This window comes from Tachypleus tridentatus, chromosome 6 (assembly GCF_004210375.1).
Source record: "Tachypleus tridentatus isolate NWPU-2018 chromosome 6, ASM421037v1, whole genome shotgun sequence".
In the NCBI taxonomy this organism is placed as follows: Eukaryota; Metazoa; Arthropoda; class Merostomata; order Xiphosura; family Limulidae; genus Tachypleus; species Tachypleus tridentatus.
In genome coordinates, this window is record NC_134830.1 from 75987400 (window position 1) to 76008711 (window position 21312).

The 21312-nt window shown below is 31.5% G+C and overlaps 1 protein-coding gene across 1 annotated transcript in view; it reads left to right on the plus strand.

Annotated features, from left to right (window-relative positions):
- Positions 1-459: 459 nt before the first annotated feature.
- LOC143252839 (uncharacterized) overlaps positions 460-21312 on the plus strand; it is a 29959-nt gene continuing 9106 nt past the window's right edge. The window contains exon 1 of the mRNA XM_076505602.1: positions 460-626. The gene's annotated coding sequence lies outside the window, so the exon portion shown is untranslated. The remainder of the gene's footprint in view (positions 627-21312) is intronic.

Consider the following 21312-nt stretch of genomic DNA (forward strand, 5'->3'; position numbering starts at 1 on the left):
AATTTTCACTAACTAATAGCTATAAGTAAATGTTTATATTTTCTGTCCATTAAAATATCGTCACATAAAGACTTGCATCTACTATATAATAAATCACAAAGAAAACTTCAAAATATACTTTATATATTAAAAACAACTTTGTTTTGAATCACAATAGAGAAAGTGAGATAACACAATACAATGTATATTACTTAAAAATTAAAATCGGTGTGGTAATTAATGCACGATGATTGAGAATTCGACACATCTTCACTTTACTTCCCCTTCTCTCAGATTATGTTTCTCTTCAGAACGTTTTATACTGATAAACGTAATCAGCGGAGATGCTGCCAAATAATATGAAGGTTTTATTGTTATGCATGCACGCATGCGTAGTATGCAACCGCCTACGTTCAGAAGATTGGTCACCCAGTCATTAACCAAGACTTATAACCAGTTCACTGACGTCTTTTGAAACCACTCAATTCACCAAGTCCAACAGCTTTGGTCAGGTCTGGAGCCAACAATACGAATCAAGATCGAACATTTTTCTCTGCTACGCCTTGAATTCACAGGCCGCTGAGAACGTGACAGCAGCACTGTTCCCCTCACTGCTTTTGATACTTCTATTTTGAAAGTATTCTGTGGTAAGTTGTGATGGGAAGTAGATAAATCAGAGTTACTTTCAAATTAATACTAGAAATGTATTATCTTTTATTCACATGTACTCTGTTGTTGTAGCTCAGATTCTCTTTTAACACTTCCAGCTGGTATTTCTTTTCCTTGTTAGCCAGCATAACTTTACACTTGAATTCCACTAAGGCTTGCTGGACTAATTCTGGCCTGTCTCGATAAAATGAAAAAATACTTTCAGACGTATTTTCGACAACAATTGAAATTTTAGGGCTTAATTTTGAAAATCACTCAAGGTGCAAAGTTTAGGTATTAAAGAATATGGTATGTTCACATTTACACATAAGGTTTTGCTGAAATAATGTGTTTGACCGATGTGTGTAATTTAAGTGCTTTTAAATTCACACAAAATATTATTCTAATAATCGAGTCCCACAATAACTCAAGGTCCTATAGTCGTCGGACAAAACACAGATAGTCCACTAAATATCTTTGCTCTAAAAAAGAAATAAGCGAGCTACTAATAGATTAAATGTTTAAATATAGCTTCCCAGAGAATTAAATCATGATTTTCAAGAAAGATTCCTTACACAATGTATAATCCTCATGAGAGATTCTCTAATAAAACTGAGTTTTATAAGCGTGTGCAATTATCTAAAAGCGTTCTTCTTGTTCTAGTATACACATGAAAAATAAATCGCATTAAAATTAAAGCATTAATAATATATATTATATACAAAACGATTATCTGCATTCCTATTAAAATGTTTAAATAACTGCTTTCCGCGTCTCTCAAATCACATAAATACTTGCTCAGCAAAATATCAAAGCAAACTGTCAAAGTGCCTTCCGCCGGTCATACAATATAATTTTTTAGACACATCACGTGAGTTTAAAATCATTTTCATGAGTATCACTGAAAATAAAATGGGGAACTTATCTTTTTATGAGTACCATAAATGTACCATAGTATGATTTATCTTGGATCTTTTTTGATAGCTGTAGAGTATACTTTTGAGAAAAATTTCGAATAAAAGTAGCTAAGGACCAAAATCTTTGTTTAAAAGTATTTTTATTATTCGAAAGTGATTTTTAGCAGTAAAGTATACAAGTTTTTAAATATTAATGCAAATGCGCAACGTTGAACTTATATTGATTTTTCTTTTCTGCATAAAATCCACATTATTTATTACTATTTATAATTCAGTTATTCGTTTAACTAAGATCGAGTTAAAGTAACTTATAAAGTCTTCATGATTAGCGTTTAACACTTTTTAGAGAGTTTTGAATTCAAATAAACCTAGTGTATATTGACATAAAAAATATTCACGCAGTTAGCTCATAAATATATTAGATGTATACCAAAGTACACATACATACAGATGCGGTTAAAAAATTTTACCGTCTTACTAGTAAGAACATATACTAATCTAATTTACATAAAAATAATAAGAATCTTCGTTATTTACGTTATTTGTAGACATAAGCTTTATAACCCCCTACAAGGTTTGCCCTTCCTTTATATAAGTCAGAAACATCACGATGTATATTTACTCAAACATTATTTGAAAGTACGCATTCAACTCTTAGATTATAAGGAAGTGTAACTAGTTGTGATGAGAAAGACCAAGTAGCCGTATCAGTTTCTTATCTGTTTTGATTTTTATTTGGTATATCTTATATATATATATATTCGATATATTTTATATTATTATGTTCCACTTTTTTCAGTGCTGTCAAAACATTCATAAATTAAGAACCGAACAATAAGAAGGCCAATTGTTTCTGAGCTTTAAATAGAAGTTTTATGAACCCCTAAGTATTTAATGAACAAATAATGTTAAAGCTTTCAACTTTAAAAAATAGCATTGTCTTTAATGATACAAAATTATGTGAGAGCCTATACACTCGCCAGTTTAACAACATTGTCTCAGAAAACAAAACCAGTATGTAATTATGCAGTATCTAATTCTCGATATATTATATCATATGTGACTTATTACATCATACAGTCCTTCGAAACACTATATAACTTTCATGGAAGATACAAAATGAAGTTCATCAACTGGATTAACTGATGTTGCTGAATATAGTCGTTAATATCTTTTACCAACTAAGGAGAGAGATGTAAAACTTTATTCTTTTGTGAAATACTAAGTGTATGTTATATAAAGAACTTGTATCATTTTATGGAAATTTGGTAATAGTAAAGATATAGCTCAAAAGGAAGCTTAAGCTACGTTTAGCTATGCATCACGACCTTGTACAGAAGTAGTTGAATAACACATCAGTAAGCCATCTGAATTGCTGAATAATACGTAAATAAGTCATCTAAGTAGTTGAATAACACAAATCTCCAGAGTCCTATAGCCTATTCATCCAGGCTTTAAATTTTTCCACAGCTTCAAAATGTTCTTGTGGTAGAGTTAAACATACTGTAAATATGTCATAAAAAGTCTTCATATAGTTTTTAGATGTCTATTTATTAACAAATTATCAAAGTCACAAGAAAGTGAAACATAATAAGACAAAATATCAAGACATGCCGAATAAAACCGATAATAGAATAGTGATATGTCTTTTATTCTTTACAGCTAAGTCTGATGAAACTGAATTATTTGTATTTATTATTAGTAATGAACACCTAATTAAAGTGACTTATTCGACATGCACAGGTTTGTTTGCAATACGTTATACGATACAGCTAATAAATTCACAGAACTAATAGTTCTTTAAATATATTTTATATTATTACTAACAAACAGAACAACATAGATAACCTTTATTTAAAGAAACATTAATCATGGATGTAGAGATGTGCTCATTTTGAATTAATTTCGTTTGTAACTTATCATTAGCACGTACAGTTCGTTGATATAACTTCCTCATACTTAACTGGACAAATCCATGAACGTGTACAATAAGCAATGCAAGATTTTGCAAATTTTAATTATATCAAAGACACATGTAACTTGCGTCATTGAAGAACAAAATGCATAACTGTCCACTTAAAGGTAACACTTTCAACCATGATTAAGATTCATTAATCAAGTAAGCACTTTTTAAGAAAGGTTTATTTGTCCTCGCTTATTCCTAAGTTGACGTTTAAGTTCAGGTTTTGTTTTACAAAAAAAAAAAAAAAACACAACAAGAAACAGTATCAATCAAACATCCAGGTGATTACTGGTCTAAAACTATGTAAGAAACAGTATACATTAGGTTACACAAAATATTTAGCACACTGGCAGCTACCATACAGTTTGTTTAAGTTATCGTTTTCAAGTACCTGAAGCTCTGTATAGTTTAGTGATTAGGACAGAAGTGAAACTATGTTGATAGAGGGTTCAGCAGAATTACGTATATTTGAAAAATATGAAGAACAGGGAAGTTAACTTAGATGTTTATATTTTAAGTTATGTTAATTTAAATCATAGTATTCATTAGTAAGTACAAAATTGGTCGTATCATATAAAAAACTTAATACATTTAAATTAACCTTTTGCCGACAAGAGATAGGAAGCGAGTTTTATCATAAACATGATTTTAGTTGATTTAAATGTTGAAGTTTTGGTACTATGGCAAAAAAGGCTTCTGAAAGGTTGATGAAATCTAACGTACATGTATCACTCGAAGCAAAACGTGTTCTAGATTGAGTGCGTGTGTGTTTTCTTATAGCCAAGTAACATCGGGCTACATGCTGAATCTACTGAGGGGAATAGAACCCCTGACTTTATCGTCGTAAATCCGTATACTTACGTTTTAGATTGATACAAAATCACTGATGTTATCTGATGTATCCTAGCAACTTTATTTCCCAGTCTTTCTGGTCTATGTTTCGTTTTTTATCTAAAAAATTCATTAACGTTTTCCTACAGTTTTGACAGCGAATATTTTTTCTAAGACATATTTTTGTTTTCAATATAAGTTGGTTTCATTTCTTACAATTATTTCCTGCATATTTTAAACCTATAAACAAAAACCCTTTGTTATCATTATCTTATTTTCAAGTATATATCTTAGTGGAACTTTTAACATTTAAGAACATAAATAGTGTGTAAAGGGAGAAAACTTTATAAAGACCCTTCTTCATTATGGCAAAATAGCCGCAATAATGCAAATAACTATATTTGTACAGGTACTAAGAACAAAATTTAAGTATATTTTGAAAACATCTTTATTCATGAGTTAATATTTATGAGCTAAAAATAAAATACGCTGAAACAACATTTTACATTTTAAACATAAATAATGCTTTTTAACCCGATTGATCCTTCTTTCGTGGTTAAACAGATTACATTTATTTATTTCCTGTTCAATAAATTTACTTAAATGTGTAATTAAATGGATTATATCGGGTTTTAAGACCTTGAACATATTTTTTGCCATGTAACCTTAAGACCTAAATTTCACGTAAGACGTGAGCAGAAACAATTTGGATAAAGGGTAATAAAGGATAAATTAAGTCATATGAATAAGAACTATTCTGTTTTATCTTGTGCGTCGTTTTCGGCAGTCACCTTTCGTCAGGAACTAAATATACGTAACACAATAAGTATATATATATAACAGGGTAAGTATATTTAAATTTGTGTAACATGGTAAGTATATGTAAATACGTATATACATATATATATATATGTAACGTGTTAAATACATATAAATATGTACATATAAGCACAGATTTTACTACCTGGCGAAAAACTATGAATTAGTTGAATTAATTATATAAAAACGAGTTTAGAGCTTTACCATGCCGGCTACAGTTTATGTCGTCATGTTCGGCTATGCTCTCTTTGAAGGCCGTGCATCTTGACAATAGTCCTACAACGTATTTCCACTGCGAAGAGCTATATGAGTTTCTTGCCCAAAGCGCATTGCGTTTTTATGCAGTCTTTCCACAATATATCTAGGACGGATGAGGACGATTGTTTTCTGTTATTTGTTTTAATGAGCGATCAAACAGAAATCCATAAACGTTGCGTCTTGCCGCTTAACCAGTATGCCTTTGTATGAAATCATACAAATACTTGTTTCATTGTCCAAGGCTCGGTGTAAATGTAATGAAAAAATAAGCAGAGTAAGTTACTACTAATGTGAAGCACTTCCTAGAAATATTTAAACTGTTAGTCTTGAGTGAACAACTTTTAGTTATATTGCGATATTCCACATTATGTTTAATATCAAATTGGATTAGAAAGAGCAGCTTTACACGAAGCTTTGTTGTTCTCTATTATTATGTTTATAAAACCTACTTAATATGAATAAATTGATCTCTATATTTAGATTACATCGAAAATTCCTTCTCAGAAAAAGTTTATTACGTTTATGTTGAAATATGAAGTTAAAACATAGATTTAATGTAGCATCACATAAAAAAGTAACATTAGTAATTTTGAATATGCAACACAACAAGTCATGTGACAACAATGCCAATGTAAAATTGCGGAGAAAATGCATAGATAATACTACGTTTTGACATTTTTAGCGTTTCATGATTAATGTAATGTCGCCAAAAATGCAAATCATAAAGATCTATTCCAATCAGGAAGTTAGAATTTTCAAGAGAAGATACTTAAGGGCGTTGATAAAAAAAATGTATGTGTATTGACTTGTGGCATCATGACCATCCAAAAAATATGTGCAACAAGTCATCACCGTTTGTAATCAAACAGAAGCGTCTTCTAACAGCTGAGAATCCATGAACAAGAAGGGTAATGGCCAAAGCTGTCCAGATGATCTAGGCAGTAGTGCGCAACATAAACAAGAAGGATCTCCAACACCTCAAGGACTGTGCATGGACTGTTGAAACGTACAATAAGATACTATTACCGTCGCACGCTAAACGGATTATGGAAAGCAGGTATGGAGAAGGAGTGTGTTTCATATGTGAAGACCTTATGACACAGTTCTTTAAAATAGATACTAAACTAAAGTGATTATTTTTCATATGCGCTGTTGTCTGACAAATCATTACCGGTTGAGGCGTCAACGATTGTAAAGACGTGGTGTGGTTCAACATTATTCTGATGTGACATATTCAACTCTACAGAATGTTATAAATTCAAGAACATCTCTCGGGTGTTTTCCACCAATTTAAAACCCTTAAAAATTAATTTGACTTTTTAATGATTAATTAGATTTATTATAGTGTAGCTATGTAATTAGCATTTTCATCAAACTTTCTGCAAAATCAAACGAAGGCAATGAATAGAAATAAGTAAAATATTTATGTAAATCACCCAGATAATTATAACAACAATACAATTATGAAAACTCTCTAGCACTTTACAGTATCCAAACTCTAACGTTTGTCATTAAAAAAAGCAGTGTCAAGCTTTTATGACAACTGGGCTCTGCTTTATACAAGTATGTATTAAAATAGTTGAATGTGATTTGAAACAAAATAAAAAATTGCATTACTATGATAAAGATGCAAAGCAAGTGACTCAATATTACAAAAATATTGAGAATGTTACAATATCTTATCTGAAAGTTTGTTGCTGTTTGTAAAATATTGCTCAAAGTTACTTGAGTCAGCTGTCCTTAAAAAAAGTAAGCTGTACGATCTGACGATTATTTAAACTATCTTTAATTTATATATATATATTTGTTAACTATGCAATTAACTATATATTTCTTTCCTAAAACAGAAGTGACAGACTAGAGGGTCTTAGATAGTCAAAACCATTCACTGCTAATTCGCAAGCTATCTAATAATATAATGGTATTTAACTGCATACATATAATGCATAAGTGATGAGCGTGGCTTCCTTTTTTGTTTGGTGATTAAGGTAAATAAACCAAGGAAGGTAGGGTCCACAGTACGAGTATGTGCATTCCAACCAATTGAATTGACCCGAGCTCTTCTCCATGAAATGTTAAATTTCAAGCAATCCAGTTTTAATTCTCTGGTTTTAAAATATTTAAAAAATGTTTTGTTAAAACAGATCATTTAAAAATTTAGTGAAAATGTTCTTTTATATTAAATTTTATAGATATAATTTGTTGTGTTCATGCTTAAATCAAAGTGCATTTGATGACCAGTCTTTTACCTATAAAGTTAAAAAAAAGCCAAGTGATTTTGAAATTCAAAATGTACAAAAAAAATCAGCTTGACGAAAATCCTTGAAAATAAATTTTTTCTTCAAACCTAACTTGGTAGAAAATTTACAGTAAAAATAATAAAAAAAGAAAGAAAGAGAGACTTAAAAACTCAACTATCTTTTTAAACTTGTATATTTTTTAAGCATCAAACTATGGGTGATCTTCTTAACCTCAGCCTTCTTCCTTCTATGTATCACATGTTTTATTCAGATTGTAAATGCGCTCTTGTTGAGAATTTTACTCTTATTATTGTTAAATCGTTACAATTTTTCGCTTCCTCAGTACCTTTCAGGCAACATGACGCTAGTAAATATAGTAGTATTTTAGTCTACAGCAAATCCGCTGCTATTAAAAAAATGAAATCTCCATTGTTTATCACATAATACAGCAGATAATTATTCAAAAATTGCCTGAAATAAACAGTCATATCTCACTATTCAATCGGAGAAACGAGTTAGCATCAGGCAATGATGATTAACCATTCTTATTCTGGTCTATCATTTCAAAGGTATAGAAGCACATTCAAATAGTCTTTGTGTAACTTTATTCAAAGCCTAAAACAACAAGCATATCTATAGATAAAAACTAATATTTTATCGTGTCTGAAGTAATCAAATTAAACCCATTTTATTCATTAATTTACGAGTAAAACTACAATAATTATAGCATCGTAAGAGGAATAACCATTAGAATGGTCTGCCTCTGTCTTCCCATATGGAATTGTCTCCTCGTGAGATAGTAGTAAGACTTCGGATATACAACGCTAAAATCAGGAACTCGATTCCACTCAGTAGACACAGATGTGGATTTGCCATAACAATACGCAGACACTAATACAATACTAACACCCATTAATACTTCAATTGTTAGAACGTTTTCAAAATTGATTATTTGTTTGTGATGTGATGTTGCCATGGTTACTGAAATATTGGTTTTATAAGAAACATGAAGAAAACAGTACAAAACAATCTTAACAAACTTATACAAACTTCAGTATAAAAAAAAAGAACAACAGTTGGGCAGTGATAGAGCCATTATCCTTTATTTATCTAATATATCGTGAAGGTCATTTTTGATTAAGGGTTTTCTTTATTTTTATTACTCTCTTGTTTGTTATTTTACCATTTATAGAAAGTATTTTTAATTTGCATTGTTAACGAAATGAAATATTTATAGAGCTAAAACAAAATATTTCATTAAATAATGCTAATAAACACGCGACTATATAACGTTGTGGTGAGCATAAAAAGGGGTATGTACCACAGAATTATTTTGTTACAATAGTATAATAGGTACATTGTTTAGTTACTTATAGATCCTTAAAAAATGTGCTTTATCCTTGAAATCAATAGGTGCTCTAAAGACCACATACATCTCGTCAACAATAATATATTTTGGAATATATCTAATCGTGATATGCCACATCTGTTTTTGACGAGGGTTAAACTTAATGGTTACACACCTTGCTACATCCTTGTCTTTGTTCGCTTGTCAATACAACCACGTTTCCTGAATATTCTACAATAATGAACAAATATAATAAAAACTTTTTCTCATTTGCCTTAATGCTGCATGCACTAGAAACTCTCCTATACAATCTAGATCACACATTATAAAGCTATAAATATTTTATATATTATGTGTTATTGTATATTGTGCTCTTGTGTCGTTGATGAGTTATATTTCTAGTTCTTCTTGAACTAATTTCACTTTCGTAATTATTTTCTCTGCTTTTCACAAGCTTTAGAAAATGCTAAAAACAAACTCCATTTTTAAAAGGCTTTCTTGCCTAACAAATGTCCATGAGGATTATAAAAACTTATAGCCATCTGACAGACTCAAGTTAATCATCAGAATCACTTTGTTGCAAGACTCAAAGAAGTGCTTTTTATAAAGTCTCGTAAGTCTATAGTTCAAACAAATTGAACATGATTATAAGGATGAAACATGATTATATTTGGATGAAACTCAGGGTTTCAATTTATGAAATAGTTCCGATTTTGACACAAACTCTATAATTTTTATAAATTGAAAAGCGTTGAGTCAAAGTAAATTGATATATGTGGTGATGTATATTAGATCTAGCATATATAGAGGTTTTAGTAAATTACAGCCCGTACCGTCACATCCAGTCGGGTCCTCTGACGACATTCCACTTGACAGTATCTTTGCAGTGTAGTTCACATTGCAAGATATTCCATCGTACGGGTGTCATGTTCAATTTTCATTTCTCCTCCCTAAATTTTAGTTTTTAATAATCAAGTTAATGTGCAAAGACGACGGTTACCGATCACACGAAAGTCAAAACTGTATAAAATATCACGAGTAGCAGTTTTATGTTCCAACTGGTTGAAATATGCAAAAGTTGATCCGAAAAAATATGACTGAAAACGTTTTCTTGGTGGGCCCACACCCTATTAACTTTGAGATATCCTTTTCCATTATATTACGCACTGTTGCTTGGGGAATTTGAATGACTTTTGCTGCTGATCTATATGTTTGTGAATTTTTAACTGTTGCAAGATGCTAAACTTTACTTATCACAGATCGGGTTGTGGATCTCTTTCGGGTCGGCACTATTGTCTCCAAAGCGAGATCTCTCTTGTAATTCATAATTTTGAGACGATAACAGCACATGATCTGAGTGTGAGAATATTTTGAACAGGAAAGTGAATTTTCTTGTTGATTTGATTATTGAGATTTAACATGACGTAGTCAGCGTTATTTTTAACAAACTGTCTGGTAGTTTATACTTTTATAGTTTCAATGCATTTAAATCTGAGAATTTAAATATGTTACACGGTTTCATGTTTGTATGGGCTGTGTATTAGGGCTATAAATTTCCTTACATTTTGTATGAACTGGTTTAGTATTTTCAGCTGGTTATTTACTCTGTAGACAAAATACATAAAAAAGCATCATTTATACCTATTCCCTTTATATTTATTAGTATTACTGATTCAAGCAGGATGTACTTTTAAAAATTTCTTTTTGTAATGTCTTTACCTGATACAGTTACAAAACAGTAGTTAGAAAGTAATTAGTTTCCTCCCGCCACTTTACAAATTGAAGTCAGAGTAACGGCACGAGTGTATGATATACAATTCATGCCTACCTTTTTTGTACCTAATCGCCCCCCGCTAGTACAGCGGTATGTCTCCGGATTTACAACGCTAAAATCAGGGGTTCGATTCCCCTCGGTGGGCTGAGCAGATAGCCCTTTGTGGCGTTGCTATAAGAAAAAAACACACATTGTACCTAATCCAGAAAGGCATAGTGATTGACGTATTTTATCTAGGAATGAGTTTCTTGATAAACTTGACTATTTTTCAACCTGAAAAAAATTACCCCTCTTCCCCCATGTCAGATTACGATTGTAGAAGTGATATTTACAGAGCATCATGGATGTTAAAATCCGAATATATTTCTAATAATTTTATTCGTCGTAATAGGAAATGTTTCCACAGAATATGAAATACCGAAGCCTTCTTATGTGCTCTAACACGTGGTTTTGTTTTTAATTTGGTTCGGCGTTTTTAAGCTTTAACTTCTGGGACTAGATAAATCCAAACTAAGTATATATATAAGTTATGCATTTATTAAGCTTAAAGACACAGAAAACGGAAAATTTGAATAAAATAGACAGTCTGTTAGACTTGGGTCTCACACTGAAGACCAACCAAACTTCATAAAAAAATACACGCATATAGAACACCTAATACTCTGTGATTTTGAAGCAAATCATTTCTGACATTTCAGTATTTACACAGAGTTTCTTTTGTGTTATGTATACAAATACACTGTTAGAAAGTTTTTGTTAAAGATCAAGGCATTCCATGGACAAAATACTTTCATTAATAACTTCATTTTCGTAAGACAGCCAGCTTTGCTGAGAAGTGTGTTAAATGGCCACATCTTACCAACTGTTTATCATCTCTTTTTCATTACAATTCTTATGTTCTTGCATCGTCTATTACTTCTGTTACAGGAAAGTGAACTTTTGATCACATGAACCACTTTGTAGTCACTTGTCCACGAAGAAAATACTGCATTGTTTTCCGTAGTTTATGTACAAAAAATACTGAGTAATAGTGATAGTAAAAATAGTAATGAACCAGTTCTTAAACGTTACACAATATTTGTTTGGTGATATACTAGTGGTCTTTCATTTTTATGCATTTCTGTAAATAAATCCCTTTTTATTTCTACTGTCTACAAATAACCTATTGTGAAAAGTTTTACAACAATATCTCATTTTTAACAACAAGAGCAGCTATTAACTACAGGCACATATTTAACAGTGTTCCCGTTTACTTCTGTAAGTACATGGAATCTATTGCTGATTAGTCTGTGATAGATACCTTAGAAATAAATTCCAAAGATCTTTGACTTGTGTCCCATTTTCGTAAAATTTCGTCCCGCTATTTAGAGACGTTAATAACGTTCAAATCCCACTATTCGATTAGAGACACCCAAGAGTTGGCGATGGATACTATTGACTAGTTGTTTTACACGTAATATTACCTTAAAATTAAGAAAGGCTACCATATATAGTCCTGGTACAGCACTGTACGAATATCCACGTTGGTACAGCTATAAGTCTACGGATTTATAATACTAAAATCAGGGGTTCGATTCCTCTTCCTAGACTCAGCAGATAGCCCGATGTGGATTTCCCATTAAAGAAAACATATTCTTTTCTCTACAGTACGTATTTTAAAGTTACTGTTGTGTTTGTTTGTTTTTGAACTTCGCACAAAGCTACTCGAGGGCTATCTGTACTAGCCGTCCCTAATTTAGCAGTGTAAGATTAGAGGGAAGGCAGCTAGTCATCACCACCCACCGCCAACTCTTGGGCTACTCTTTTACCAACGAATAGTGGGATTGACCGTCACTATATAACGCAACCCACGGCTGAAAGGGCGAGCGTGTTTGGCGCGACAGGTATGCGAACCCGCGACCTTCAGATTACGAGTCGCACGCCTTAACACGCTTGACCATGCCGGGCCACTTAAAGTTACTGAACGATCCTAGTTCTTTTGTCTGTATTGTAGGCTTGCTTTTTAAATTAGATATCAACATAACTAGTACTCAAGTAGTTTTCTATTAATATCTCTATGAGAACAAATCCCACTAAGAATTTCAAGTACTTCTGTTGTAGCACTTTGCAAAAATAACGACATCCAACAAGTCTATTCTATAACAAGCATTGACATGTAAATTATGTGCTAGTTATGGAATATATCATTCAGTGTAGAAATTAAAACGGGTATTTTTCGCTTTATTTTTGCTAATTTTATTGTAAAATTTTCTTTTAAATATTTTCTATTGTGAGATATTTTTAATGCATGTTTTAATAATAGAGATAAAATGTGAGTAAATTAATAACAATATTTCATAATTTTCTTTTAAACATATCATAACTAGTAATTTTACACATGTCTAATTTACAGAAAGTGCTGTTTTCAAAAACATTTAAATCTTTGAAATAAGATACCTTTTCTGAAGTTATTGAAAACAAGCCTCGTATACACATGCATTCATGTTAAACTGTGTGCACTGGTTGTCCACGTTTCATAAATGCTCTAATCTGAGTAAAGTTAAAGAAAACTTTAAATAAACTTATTTAAAATTCTCCATTGCATTTGTTTTTTAATCAATTCATAAACAAAATACAAGTGCTTCAAAACAGCTATATACTGTAATCATTGGATTAATTTATACTAATACTGGAACTAGCGGTCCTTTATAAGAACGAATTTTTAGGTTCGTAGATTCCTTGGAATGATTTCTGTCGTCGATTGTTGTTTTTTCTTCTAATGGCATAATTATGCACAGTTCGACATCGCAAATTTCATTGTAACTACATTACATGATGAAAAGCGAGAAAAAAGTTAAGCGTTAAGCCAATCATTTTAACAGACTTTTTTATCAACACTGAATTTATATGTTTGGCAAACTGATAACAATTAGGTAACTGAAAAGTTAACCCCAAAATTACTATAGCTTTAGAAGGATGGTTTGGAGTGAATTAACTGGGTCAAATTGAATATCCAACGATTTATTTGTCAAAGAGGTATTCGTTTTTATTTATATTTTAAAAAATGTGATATCTAAGATTGTTTTTTCACATCTATTCATCTATATACTTTTTAGGTTTAGAAATATAAGGTGCGAGCTTGAGGTAAACCCTTAGGCTGTGAAAGCTATTGTCCAGGACTCAGTTCTTTGGGCCATGAAATAGAAATCCACTATACGAGTGTGTGTGTAAAAGGGAGCAGGAAGGATGAACTAGTATTAATATTTAAACTATACAGAAGGGCTATATAGTTCTTAGTTTAATATGATATACACTGTTAGCCAAAATCTTAAGGCCAATGAACATAAAGAAAAAATATGCATTTTGCGTTGTTATACTCAACTACTTATTTGAGTAGAGCTTCGAAAGATGAAAATAAGAAAAGGAAAAATAAAAAAAAAACTTTTTAGCATTTAATCGGGAAAATGTGAACACAATGAAATTAGCCTAAATACTAGCTGGTCAAAAGTTTAAGACCATACCAAAAAAAAGTTCTAAACAGGGTAGAAAATGTCCAACAAGAGGTCTCAGTAGTGAGTTGCCCGGTCGTCATTGCGAATAACTTCAAACATTCGCTTTGGCGTGGTCGATATAAGCATTTGCAGAAGGCTGGTTGGAATGTTATTCCAAGTGGTGAAGATGGTTTCACGAAGATCATGCACTGTTTGGAATTGACGTCCATTTCTATAAATTTCCCTTGCCATTCACCCCCAAACATTTTCAATGCAGTTCAGTTCGGGTGAACACGCTGGATGGTTCAAAAAATCACGTTATTCGCCATGAAAAAATCCTTTGTTCTGCGAGCATTATGGATTGCAGCGTTGTCCTACTGAAAGATCCAGTCATTTCCACACAAGCGAGGAACTTCAGTCAATAAGGATGCTCTCTCCAACATGCCAATGTAGCTAGCTGCTGTTTGACGCCCCTGTATAACCTGAAGCTCCATTGTTCTACGGAAGGAGAAAGCACCCCAGATCTGAGGGAATCTCCTCTACTGTGTCGTGTAGAAAATGTCTCCGGTGGGATATCCTTATCGTGCCAGTAACGTTGGAAGCCATCTGGACGATCCAGGTTAATTTTTTTCTCATCAGAGAACAAAACCTTCGTCCACTTTTCGTCCACCATGCTTGGTGCTTCTCAGCAAAGTTTAACCGAACTGTTTCGTATTGTGGAAAGTGGCGTAGACTTTGAAGACGTTTATGGTTTTAGAGCCTTTCTCTCGTAGATGCCGTCTTATTATTCTTGAGCTGCATTTTACGTCCGTAAGGGCCTTAATCTGGGTCGACGATCGGCTGATGTCTTGCCGGACAACCTGTCAAATCCTCCTGCTCAACGCCGACAAAATTTTCTTGGGCTGACCGCTTGAAATTCTCGTTCCGTATCCCGCAGGGTGTTTTAAGAAATTTGCAACAGCAGTTTTACTACGCCCAATCTCACCAGCGATGGCTCATTGAGAGAGACCTTGCTTTTGCAGCTCGACAATTCTGCCACGTTCAAATTCTGTCAATTTTTTAGTCTTTGCCATATTTTTACCCAATGTAACACAGGAGATGCCAGTGGGAAAATTTGACAACGCTAATGCTTGAACACAAATGACTGAATTTCGTTCCGTGTTTATCGATTAACGCTTCGTTTCAGTATGGTCTTAAACTTTTGACCAGCTAGTATTTAGGCTAATTTCGTAGTTTTCACATTTTCTCTATTAAATGCTAAAAATGATACTATTTTTATAGTATTGTATTTTTATATAGTTATCTCGTCATGGTCAATCAGAGCTGTGCAAGTGCCTGTACGCTTTCAATATTATATAGATGCTTTTGATTCATATATACATGTATATGTATGTACGTATTTTATAACAAATTCTTGAAATTTATTTTTAGTTTTGGGAAACGTCTTGCATATTAGGAAAGTAAAAAAGTACAGTAAAATATATTTTGGCAAACACAATTTTCAGTATTTAACAGTTTATGTCAGATATAGTTTCTCATCTTCAAGATCTAGACACTTTAGTCCCCTTTCTTTTCTGCAATTTGTCAAACAAATGCAATGTATAATAGGGAGGATACTGAGAGTCATGTCACGCTGTTAAAGATGCGCCACCTACTATAACATGTCCAAACACATTCTTCATTCAGATTACTGTACTTTTTTTTCCAATTTTTCATATTTTTCCTGAACTGGTGTGGGTTATAAAATAAACCAAGCATTAAAGTATTGAAATATTCAAACACAGATCATTTCGTGTCACTATAAAATAATATACATCAATCCATAAATTCTTCATTATAATTGTTTGGTAGTACAAAGAAGGAATATTAAATGGTAATTTGTAATTGTTTTCCCACAATGATCTGTTTTCAAAACAATATTATTGTCATAAGCTTACTTTCGTTTGGCTCATCTTATCTCTGTTGGTAACTATAATTGTAAGTTCTTGTGTTGTCACTACTCTCTGACAGAAAGATTGATATGGTCAGATGATACAATATTTTGAGTGATATGATACTAGTTGCGAACAGGTGTTAAAACTTCTTTAACAATCATTTTTCTGCTGGGCTTAGTGAGGACACAGAGGTGAAAACGAATTGAGTGTTCTTTAAGTTAAGAAAAATAGAAATGTGGCAGAAACTCAGCATAACATTACTATACCGTAATAGGATATAGCAATATAACTTATAAGGGCTGTTGATGAATGGCAAAAAACATTAGTAAAATTTTACTGAGAGAGAACTTACAAAATTGTGCAAATTAAACTATAATTTTAACTTGTTTTTTTAATGCAATCTAGAATGTACTACGATACATTGGTATTAATTTAAATAAAATAACGTCCCCTATCGCCAGAATGTATCTTTATTGGTTCAATATTTAGCTGTTACAGATTCTTTAGATGTTAACAGTACCTTACAGATTCTAAAAAATATTTATTTATTGTTGTAGAAATGATTGGAAAGCTATTGTAATTATATAATGCTACAAATGATATGCTATAAAATATATCTTAATTCCACCTTTACAATATTCGCCTAACAAAGGATGTATTATTTTTATTTTAACAGTGTCTGAATGGCATGGTCCAATTGAAACAGTTAACAGTTCTTTTAGCCCTAAGTATAATGAAACCGAGTTACTTCTAAAAGAACTATTTTGAAATTTAATTAATTCTTCAATTTATATATTAAATTGTTTTATGACTCAACTGAGAATATTTGCCAATGTAATATATATTAGAATGAGTATATAAATTTTTACTTGATATCTTTGTTTTCGCTCAGTCATTTCTCAATAATTTTCGGACCAACAAAATTTGCACTCTTACTGAATTAGGCTCAGTCGCAATATACAATTTTAAGAAAACTGTCCAGCTTTGTTGTGACATCCGTGATAAAAAACAGACAGATAAGCTTCTTTATGTTAAAACACTTATTTCGAAACATGTAAAATCTATTTTATTAAATAACGTCATTCAGTTAAAAATTATTTGTCTTATATCAGTACAACAACAAAGAGCATACAGCCTTGAGTTCTTTAAAACTTGGTAAGAAATCCCGTTTTAGTATCTTTGATGAATAATATGTTATGAAAACAGGTGATTAGAACGGGTACAACGACGTATCTTGAGAAATATCAACATATATCTTAAACTGCATAATATGGAAACCATTCTGCCACATACATAAAACAGTTATATTTTCTTTTTACAGTCCTACATGCAACCCTGAAATATCATCGAAGAAGGAATATATGATCTGTTTATAAAGAATACAAAGTAATCATGAGTGTAAGCACTCATCTAAGCATAATAAATTGTACTCCAAACCAGTGGAATAAGTTTTATAGTTTCTCATAACTTAAATTTGAAAACTTATGTATTTTCAAATATTATTTGTTCTTTAAAGTAGTAACGAAAAGTTAATAAGTGTTAGTTGATATATTTCTTCTGTACGAATACGTTTTATCTGTAAAAGTATAAACGACTTGTATCTGCATTATTACGTAAATATGTGTTCAAACTAATCTTTAAAATGATGTCATTTGGGGGAGAACAAAGTTTGAACAGATCCATATGTAAAAGAAAATTGGTAATTTTTATCTGAATGGTGCAAAGATCGACGTTGAAGACACTAGCTTTTTCTTTTTAATCGCTCAAAATGACGGATTAAGCTTTTGGAACACCTTCAACATATCTTTTTAGTTGGCCGAGGAAATAGGTAAACATAGGAAGAAACTAAAGGTGTCTCATTAAACTATCACTAGTCGTTAGCTCAGGATGACGTATCTGTTGAGCAGTTTGTGTAGGTGTTTACTTAGACAAGGTAATGCTAATATAATCTTACTTGGTTCATTTAAAGAATGTTGAAATGTGTCAAGATGCATTTATTTTCACGATTTGCTAAATATACTATATATTTTTCTTAGGTAAAGCACGACCTTAATACCGTATAGAAATTAAGTAAGTAAATCGGATGTTCACTTTTAAGCACTATTTTGAGGAAACATTTACAAAGTATGTTGGTGGGAGTAATATTGATTTTATTATTATCTTTAACAGCAGATATGTTGGGATTTTTACCTATCTCTCATGTTTAATGTGTCACACGAAAGTAAGTGATTTGCTTATAAAAACTATGCTCTCTAAAGGCATAGTTAGAGTCTGTATTTTATACTTTTCATCGTGTTATAATCAGCTTTACATGAAATAAAATTATTAGAAACAAATAGATAGCTTACGGTTTATGATCAATATAAACTACTATGATACTGGAATCCTCCAAATTTCGTGTTCCAACTGTATAGGATAAATGTATTATTTTGTGTTTTCTTATCTTTTTATTTTCAATCCCAAAAATCTTTTCACATTTATTCAACGTTTAAAATGTTTAACTTAAATAAATAAGATAATTTGCAACCATCTAAACATGTGCAGTGAATTTAACGCTTAAATTTAACTAAATAAGAAAATAAGATAATCACTTGTCCTGATAATGGTAACTGTGTTAGCGAATCCACTTGACAGAAATATATAATCAACATTTTATTTTTCACTGTGCCAACAAAATTTTTTTTACTCTTAATTTAATAGTACAGTGTGATTGAAAATAAGTCATTAAATATAAAAAAGGTAATAACTTATTCATAAATATCCAACTTAATTCATTTATTAGTTTATTTAAATATAACGTAACGTAAAACTTGATTTACAATAATTACTATTGAACATTTTATTGATTCTTAACAACCTGTTTAAGATCTGTATTCTGAAAGTAAAATTAATTGAATATTTTTCATCACATTAAAGTTAAATTAATTATTACGTGTAAATATAGAACTGAAAACCCAGAAATTCGCTTTTTGTCCTGTATTTCAGGATTACCTGCCTTAGATTACACTAAATGCATAGTAGATCTGATTTCACATTGTTTATAATTTTATAAAATCTTGCAAATAATGTCATCATGGATTGAACTAAAGGTAGCCACCGACATTTAACAACCGTAAATCGTAAGCTTTACGCAGTTGAGTTAACTTTCTATCACACTGTCGTTTTTTGTTTTTTATTCGAAAGATCAGGTTTTCGAAAATTACTTGGCAAACTAAGTATTACAACACAAAATTCCTTAAGGAAATGTAAAACAAGTTGATCCCTGTGAAGATAGCTTCGACATCATTCTCGATTTTCATGAGTTTAATTGTATTAATGTGACTCGTTTAATGGCAGAAAATAATTTGTACCATTAGAGACAATGGAACATCTAGAATTCTGCTTTACATAAAAAGGGGCCACCTGATTAGGATATATATTTTTAGCCGCTGCTTAGCGGGTCATAGAACTGCTTTAAATTTGTTTGTTGTTTTTGTTTCAGGTACAAACTTTTAACTCGTAGCTCCATCATCTATTGACTAATTTGAGACCAAATTATGATTTTGGACTCAAAAAATCAAATTCTTTCTATTGATGTATTTCGCCACCGTCTCATAGATTAATTTACTTTGATCCCGCCTAAAAGAATATCAAGTGCTGCGACTACTGAGGATTCTCTGTTGTTCAACATTAATTTCGCTAATTAAAACATACCAGTATTGAATAGATATTACTTTAAAAGGCAGTCCACTACGAAGGATATGAGAGACAAATAATAAAAAAGGAATTATGAATACACGTTATGCGAAATAGACCACGAATAGCAGCCAAACATAAAGCCCACTAGTGGCGCAGCGATATGTCTTCGGACTTACACCCCTAAAAACTGGGTTTCGATACCTGTGTTGGGCAGAATACAGATAGCCTATTGTGTAGCTTTGTGTTTAATTCAAATCATATAAACAAACAACCAAGTATGAAGCAGACAACTGAAAATATGTTCTGTTATATTCTGTTACTTTTAGATACTCATCGAATTTTGATATCTGTCCTTTGTTGCATTTTACTATGAATCCTTGCTCTTCTGTACATATTCAGTTATAAGAATGCATTTTTCCTTTTATTATCGATATTTCTGTTTAGGATTCAAATGTGTTTTTTTCTTTTGGGAAAATATGAAAGATTCTCTGATGAGTTCGATGTTTACCTGAGATATCATACTTGTTATCAAAACGTCACACTATGAAATTACAAATTGATTTACCTTAAATAAAGATATAGTTCTCTGTATAATTATACACGCCACAGTTGTACATCAGAGGACTTTTAACTCTAAAATCAATTTCGATAACCGCACTAGGCAATCCACAAACAATCCAGCTTTGTGTTTAAAATAAATAAAAATGCAGTGTCTTAGAAATAGTATCTTCTGTTATTATCATAAACTTATAGTCGTTCAAAGTTTTATGAAAAATATTAGTTATTTTAACGACTTTATTCAGCTTCAGTCTCCTCTCTTCCTGTTGCTCAGTGATAAGTTTAATGGTTTATAACACTAAAAATAGTATTTCGATACCTGCAGTGTTTAGGTAGTTTTTAAAACCTAATTAAACACTACGACTTTAACAGTAAAATTAGGAAACATTGTTTAACATTACACTTAGTGCACATCAAACTAACTAGTGGTTTTTTTCTTGTGACATTCATTCCACCAAACATATTATATTTTAGAAATTACTTCATCACCTACCAGGCTGCAGTTGTACTACTTTTTAAGTAATTTTTCATTTATGTTAAACATTTTAATCATATTTCCCTTTTTTATATTGCTATTTTCAGTTTTCAAACTCAGAAGAAAAGGAAAACAAATATTACTATATTAAAGCAAATGTTTAATTGAAACTGATCGGGTGTGGAGAGGTTAAGTACTCTATCTACAAATTAGAGATTTCGTTGTTTGCAACTCTGTTGTCGCACAAACGCATTTTGCATTTTGGATTAGAAAGTGCATTATAAGAGTAGTAGTCAAGTCCTACTATTCAATTAGACAAGAGTAGTCAGGAATATATTAGTGGGCGTTTTTTTTTTATTAGCTTCCGCCACTCCAATCCATTAGCTCTAAATTAAGGATGGTTAAGGAGTTTTGTGTAGC